Consider the following 7,386-nt stretch of genomic DNA (forward strand, 5'->3'; position numbering starts at 1 on the left):
CCATGTTCACACCCCCACATAAAGCAGAAAACTACCAAGAACTAGGGACAGTGGAAAATTGACCTATCCTTCAGAATCAGAGGGTTATTTACTGGCTGTAGAATGCAATGTGTTCAACCTTGAAATCAAACACACACCAACAAGTATTTGTCATTTTAGAGCAGTGGTTCTCCATCTTCCTAATGCCATGAATATTTAATACAATTCCTATATTCTGATGAGTCCCACCAAGAAATTTTCAGTTTCTCCTTCAGAACTGTAATTTTGCCACTGAAGGACCTGCCCAACATGGGATCCATCCAACCTGGCCACCAAACCCTGACACTATTATTGATGCTTTGTTGTGCTTGCAGACAGGAGACTATCATGGCTGTCTCTTGTGAGTCTACACCCACAGCTGACTGAGATACTTATAGTCAATCATTGGACTGAGACACAGATCACTGCCAAAGAGTTAGAGAAAGGATCGAAGGAGATGAAGGGTATGGAAACCCCATAGGAAGAAAAACAGTGTCAACTAACCTAGATCACTGAGAGCTACCAAAAACTAATACACCATCCAAAGAACATTAATGGGGTGGTCTGTTCCCCCAGCACATATGTTTCAGAGGAGGACATTGTTTGTCCCCAGTGAGAGAAGATGTGCCAAATTCTGTAGAGACTTTATGTCACAGGGAAAATTTTTGCGGGGGAGGGTGAAGAGTGTGTCATTGATGAGCGTCAGAAACATTTGGGGGAATACACTGTCAAGGCATATGCTAGAAGTGATGGGTGAATAACTCCAAGAAAGGGGACCATGGAGAGCAAAGTTTGGAATTTAAGTAAATGAAATAATTTAATGAAAAATTTCACCCTGTTGTCCTAGCCGCAGGTTGACAATTTTTGTTTTAAAGACTTTTGTCAAAACTTAGAATCTAATCTGACATTGTAGAAGAGAATTAACAATTTAGAGATATGCTATAAAGAAGAAAGATTGAAACAAAAAATATAGAAGTTAATTTTTTTTAATGGAAACATCTAGGGTTTTTTTTTTAATTTTAATTCGAATACAAGTACCCATGACTGGAGAAACAAGTGATGGTGTTGGTTCGAGAAGATTCCAGAAGCCACCAAACTTTCTAATCAATATTGACTATAGGAAAATGAAGTTTTCAAAGTTGAGAAAATCTTTGTTTTTACTTGTAAGATATTCTCTAATCTCTCATGTTAGTCATATGTTCACTGTTTAGCAGAAATTTTTTTTGATGAACTTACAGTCCTCCAATATGCCTTGTTCTTACAGAGAATACAGGAATTTGGCAGCAACTCCTCCCAGCTTCCTAGAGAACACTTATGTATTTGTGGCTGCTGCTTTTTTTCTTCTTATGTGATTTATATGTGGTATTGTTTGTTCACATTAGGAAGTACACCTGTGCAGTGTGCAGTTTCAGGCCAGAATCCCTTAGGGATGCTTGGGCAGAAAAATTGAATGTTCAAGATTAGTATGAGTTCTTGAATTTGAGCCTAAATTTGAATAGTAGAACTTCACTTTGGAGAAAACAAGTAAATCAGAGAACTTATTCATAGAATTTTGGTTGTCTTTTTATTTGTTTTGTTTTCCCTATAATTTTAAATCATGTATATGTGCTGGAGAGAGACTCATATGTCCATGGGTGCATGAGGATAAAAGTGGGAAATGATAACTAAGAAGTGTATTAATAGAATCTTGTGAGCCCGCGAACACAATTCCCTTCATTACCAAACTATCTCCCCAACCCAAAACAAAAAACATTTGAAAATATTTCTATTCATATTAAAGGTACAGATGCTCACAATTACTAAAGGGATCTAGCATCACTCAGCTCGATTTCGACTTTGTTTCTCATAACCCATTCTTGCCTCATCCTTCCAATTGAGAAAATTACGATCAAGTACTGCCATGCCTCCATTGATCATTAGGCTTCAATTAAAAAGAAATTACTTAAGAAAACACTTCAATCATATTATTTTGTGCTTAAGACTCAGTCCTTAATTTGAATCAAATTTGGCAGCAAGTTTGAAGTCAATTTCTGTCGCTGTGCTAAAACACTAGCCAAAGCAATTTGGGGAACTTTAGGGTTCATTTGGCTTCCTACTTATAGTCTGATGTGGGGAAAAATTAGTCAGGAACTAAACTCTACTGTGGAGGAATAAAAATTACTGGCTTGCTCAGCCTGCTTTTCTATACTGCCCAGGGCTGATGGACTAAGGGGGGCATTACCCACATTTGGTTGTTTCCTGCTGCATTGATCATTGATTAAAGAAATACCCTAAAATCATGTTCATATTCCCTCCTCTCAAGTGACTCTAATTTGTATCAAGGTGAAAAAATTAACCAACATAATATTTTCTGTATACTTTATCAAAGGAACCTGTGTGGATCAATGATGTGAAATTCATAAAGAAGAAATAAAAAGGTAAAAAGTTAAATTAAATTCAATAAAAAAAGAGAACTTGGTGGAAAAGACATCTGAGGAAAAGACATTTGGAAAGATCTTAAATATGGGCAAATGATTTGAAATTACTTGAATCCCGTGTGAATGTTCATCAGAAGTTGAATTTGGTGACAATATGCTCAATGATTAAGTACAATTCCCCAAGAAGTTATTTAACACAGTTTAGCAATAGAGTAACAAACTGACTTCACAGCCAGGGACATGTGACAGTGGGCAGAAAATGGGGACTACATGCTTTATATCTTTATTGTAGAAGTTGTGTTAGTCCCTAACTAGAAGCTTTACCTCTAAAGACTAGAATTGAAGTTTTTCTAGAAATTATATTACATGCTACTAGAGGAAAGGTGAAGGAATAAAAGATGGATGTATCTCTTAAAAGTTTTTTCCCTCATCAAGGACAGGAAAAATTCAAAAGTTAAAGGAAAGATCTTGAAAATCAAAGGATGAGGAAGTTGGCTGTGAACACAAATATTCTGAAAGGAGCAAAGGTAAAACAAAAAGCTTTGGGAATATGTCTCTAAAAGTATAATCCGATGGAGAATCATTACACTGTGTATGCCAGTATGGAAGGTAGTAAGCTTAAAAAACTTTTACCTTAAATGACAATTAACAGGAAAGTATATATAGATGCATGGGAATATTTGTCACTGCAAAGGAAAGGAACAATGACTTCTTCATGTAGTACCAAGTAATGAGTCATCAGAATATAAACGTATGCAAATTTAAATGGAATCGGAAGTTTATATTTCAAAATGTATATGTATATAAGATACATATATGCATTCAGTAATATTGATATAAGAGCCTATGTGCATTTCAGGAGTGCAGGGAGGGATACAAATGATTTGTTGGAATCAGGAAACATAAAGAAAAAAGCAATTAAATTACAGTCTCAAAATAAACTATCAAATCAGAGTGAAAAATAAAGGAAGAAGCAATATTTTGTGAATATTTCACCAAATAATGTTGGCAAATAGCAATGAGTATGTTGTTTGTATTACTTCTTTGTGTATGTAATATTAAACTGAATAATATTTTGTTACTCCTATTTTGACAAAATGTGTAATGATATTCTTCATGTAAAGTGACATATTTTTTCCTCGATTTTGGTGACCTAATAGTGATAAAGTTATTGCTCATTACATTATTTTCATTGTTGTTTTTTCTCACTGAAAGAAACATATTTCATAGTGAAATGCTGCTTTCATATAACGTTCAAGTGCCTTATAGATCAGACATAATCTGATGAGTTTTTGTAGAAGAAACTACAGTTTATTTCCTTGGGTGCAAAACACATTGACATTATTCAATCATTAAATTCTGAAACCTGGAGATTTTAGATATTCAGTTTCCATCAATGCCATATCATATTTCTAGTTTTGAAAAAGAAGATACTTTTATTGAATGATTTTCTCCTTCATGCAAGCATGTATCTGTATCGTTGGAAACGTCGTTTTCTGGGCACTGGACACAATCAAAGCAGCAGTCCGCTGTTTCTTTCTGATGGATTTTCTTGAATCCATCAGTACATATCACACTACACATGGAGCAGGGTAATTGAGGCAATGCACACACACACACACACACACATTATACACACACACACACACACTCACACACACGCACACACACATTATACACACACACGCACTCACACACACGCACACACACAAACGTGTGTGTCAGTGTAGTTCATGTAAATATAATATATACAATGACCCATAGATTGATAGATATGACATTATCTGTCTTGGCTATAAATATTCCCCTGATAATTTATTATTATATATTACTTTGCAGTGCACTGTAATTTACACAATATTTACTATATCATGTAATATTATATATGTAGCATGTCAGTTATATCAATGTAAATTTTTTTTTAAACTGATTACTAGAAATGGACGGTTTATGTGGCACTAGTTTTTCTCTCAAGATTCATAAGTAAAAAATAAATTAGGACAGTGAGTTGTATGGAGAGAGAACCATGTAGGCTACACCAAGAAAGAGTTGTTCAAATGAATAAGAACAACGTATGTTACATAAGACTCTGATACAATTAATGGACTTTTCCTAAGTTTAAAAGAAAATCTTGAATCTCCATCTCATTCCCCTCCCGCAGCTTTTATGAGGGGGTTTCTACACCAACCTTCCCACTTTGGCATCACTACTCTAAAATTCACCTATTCTAGGGCATCCAACTTCAACATGATCCCTCCCACTGATTACAGAAACAGCAATCTTGTGAAGAGGAGGTGAAACTGGGAAAGAGGATAACATTTAAAATGTAATAAAATATAATAAAAAATAAATATATATAAATTAAAAGTAGCATTTGGTCTTCATCTCATAGTTATTATTTCAGTGCCTCATGTTTTAAATTTATATATATTGAAAAAATAACCATTGTGGCATACCTACCTATGTTCCTCCTGTGGCCAATTTCAAGTCTTTATATATATGAAGTTGTTGACTCTGTGTGAAATAAGGAAAATAACTTCCTTTTTTGACTTTTTATCCAAGGCCTTGTGGAAAATTCCAAATGATGAAAATATCATATTCTACACAATGATTTTCCCAGTGATTGATGTTTACCAGTTCTCCAACAGGGTTAATAAATACCCTGGTTTTCACCAAGGAAGCCACCTAAATGGGATGCATCATTAAATGATTACATATGCATATCAATGTAGGCAATGCTAAATTGAGAATGTACCATATATTTAATGTCTTTCCAACAGACAGGTGTATGAAACTAATCACGTAATAAAATACATTATGCCTCCTGAATCATTAAAAATTAATATACTTCTATTAATGTTTGATTTTAAAACATGCAAAAAAAATAATTACCAGAAAACAAGTAACATGCTCTGTGCATGTGTGTGTGTGTGTGTGTGTGTGTGTGTGTACATATTTGTCAAAATAATATTTAAGAACTGAATCCACCTATATAATAATTAAGTAAAAGTCTAAAATTCTGGAAGTTGTGGAAATAAAGAATGGTAGTAGGTATTTTATATACATACTGTATACATATATGAAATAAACATATACTTAATAAAATGTGTACTCTTATTCATTTGCGATTTCATAATTATTAATTTAGATGAATAACTATTAATCAAAGCGCATGTACTGATTCTTGAGAAAAATTTTTTATCATAGTCAATACTTAAGGCTTTTCACTCGGCTCCTATTTTAAATTTGACGTCATGTGGCAAACTGTTTAATCACTTTTTCACAAAATACACTGATATTCATAAAATTATATTGTCTCCTGTTAAATGTTATCACTGTGCATGATATTTATACATGTAAAAGATTCATTTGAGAGATTTGCAGTGTAGAGATTTTAGACTAATAGAATAATCTCTAAAATGTATGTGAGCTTCTCAGGGGCATGAAAGATCATATTGATATATCTAATTATAATGAAATATATGAAGCTTTACCTGTTGACAGTCAATGCACACTCCTTTGGATTTTGCCAATTTCTGGAACTGTACTTGTTGTAAAATGAATACATGGTAAGTGTGGGCCACAGCATACACAACATTATACAAATTGTAACCATCTTCCCTCAGGACCATGTCAAATGTGCGCTGTGCTAAGCAATGTATTGTTGAAAGTAAAATAATCCATTTTAATATTGTTCTTCCAGATTGCACAGTTAAAATTAATCCACACCAGCATAGACTGAGAAATGTCTACTAGATACTTAGAAGTGTTTATTGTTTGCATAAAATTTCTGAATTCAGCAATTTCACTTTGGCAGTGTACAAAAATGACAGTCCCGTGGAAGAAATCAAGGCTGAAATCTTTTATATTTGTGAAAATTTCCCATTGCGAGGTTGTGACACAGATTCTCTGAGCACCTAAGTTTCCCCATCTCCTAAAGCTGATTTCTAGAGTAGAGTTCATTTCACGATAAATGATAACAATTTTTGCTTTAGATGTCAAAGTTGTTGGTCATAAATCTTAACCGTTGCCTTGTATAGCTGCATGTTTTCTGGGATCATATTCACAAAAGCTAAACAGATCACATGCCTTTGCATTTCGTCTCTCAAGTCTGAGAGAAACTGAATACCTTGGTCATCATCTGTAATAGCCAGTCCTATCCAAGTCCGTTTAAAATCAAGCATCAAGGATGTCATGCCATGGGACAAACACGTGTCCTTTGATGCCAACTGATGGACATAGGAAACTGGTCACGGTCACTCAGGTTAGGGTTAAATGGTCCAAAGAAGATCTGAAGAGTGTTTAAGAGAGGACAAAATATCCCCCTGAGGAATATTATTGTTAGGATGTTTGGAGTCATGTACAACTAATGTTACTCACCAATCATAACTCAGTTGAAGGATAGAATGATTACAATACAAATATTCTATATTTTCCTATTATATTCTATACTATTCTTTACAAGTGTGAGTATTCAGTTTGGCCAGTTAGATCAGTAATTTGAACAACAGATTATTTAATTATATATGTGTGTGTGTGTGTGTGTGTGTGTACTTATGTGCGTGTGTGTTGTGCACGTGTGTGTAACAGCATACTCAGAAATGCATGGGGTCCAAGTTTTCTTGTAGGCACATGTAAATGTAGTCTAAAAGTTGTTAATTCATACAGTGTCTCACATTCTTATCTTTGGAGCTTTGGAATTAATTGCTAGTTTTACGAACGTTTTCCATAATGATTCTGTAAGCTATATATACATGTTGGCTCCAATCTACAGATAAATTTAGTAAAATCAAAATCTTTGCCTGCTTGTGAATATACTTAATCCACAGTTCCCAATGTGTCTTCACACATGCCAAAAGTGATGGAAAATTGCAAAGATATATTGGATAAATATAAGGATTCTTGTTGATCTCATCAGCAGCAAAAAACATAAACAGAAAAAACACACCTT

At 34.1% G+C, this 7,386-nt stretch overlaps 1 pseudogene; it reads right to left on the bottom strand.

Annotated features, from left to right (window-relative positions):
- Positions 1-4,895: 4,895 nt before the first annotated feature.
- Positions 4,896-6,795, bottom strand: LOC116889748 (annotated as a pseudogene).
- Positions 6,796-7,386: the final 591 nt, after the last annotated feature.

The sequence above is a fragment of the Rattus rattus genome, unplaced genomic scaffold (genome assembly GCF_011064425.1).
Source record: "Rattus rattus isolate New Zealand unplaced genomic scaffold, Rrattus_CSIRO_v1 PGA_scaffold_77, whole genome shotgun sequence".
NCBI classification, from domain to species: Eukaryota; Metazoa; Chordata; class Mammalia; order Rodentia; family Muridae; genus Rattus; species Rattus rattus.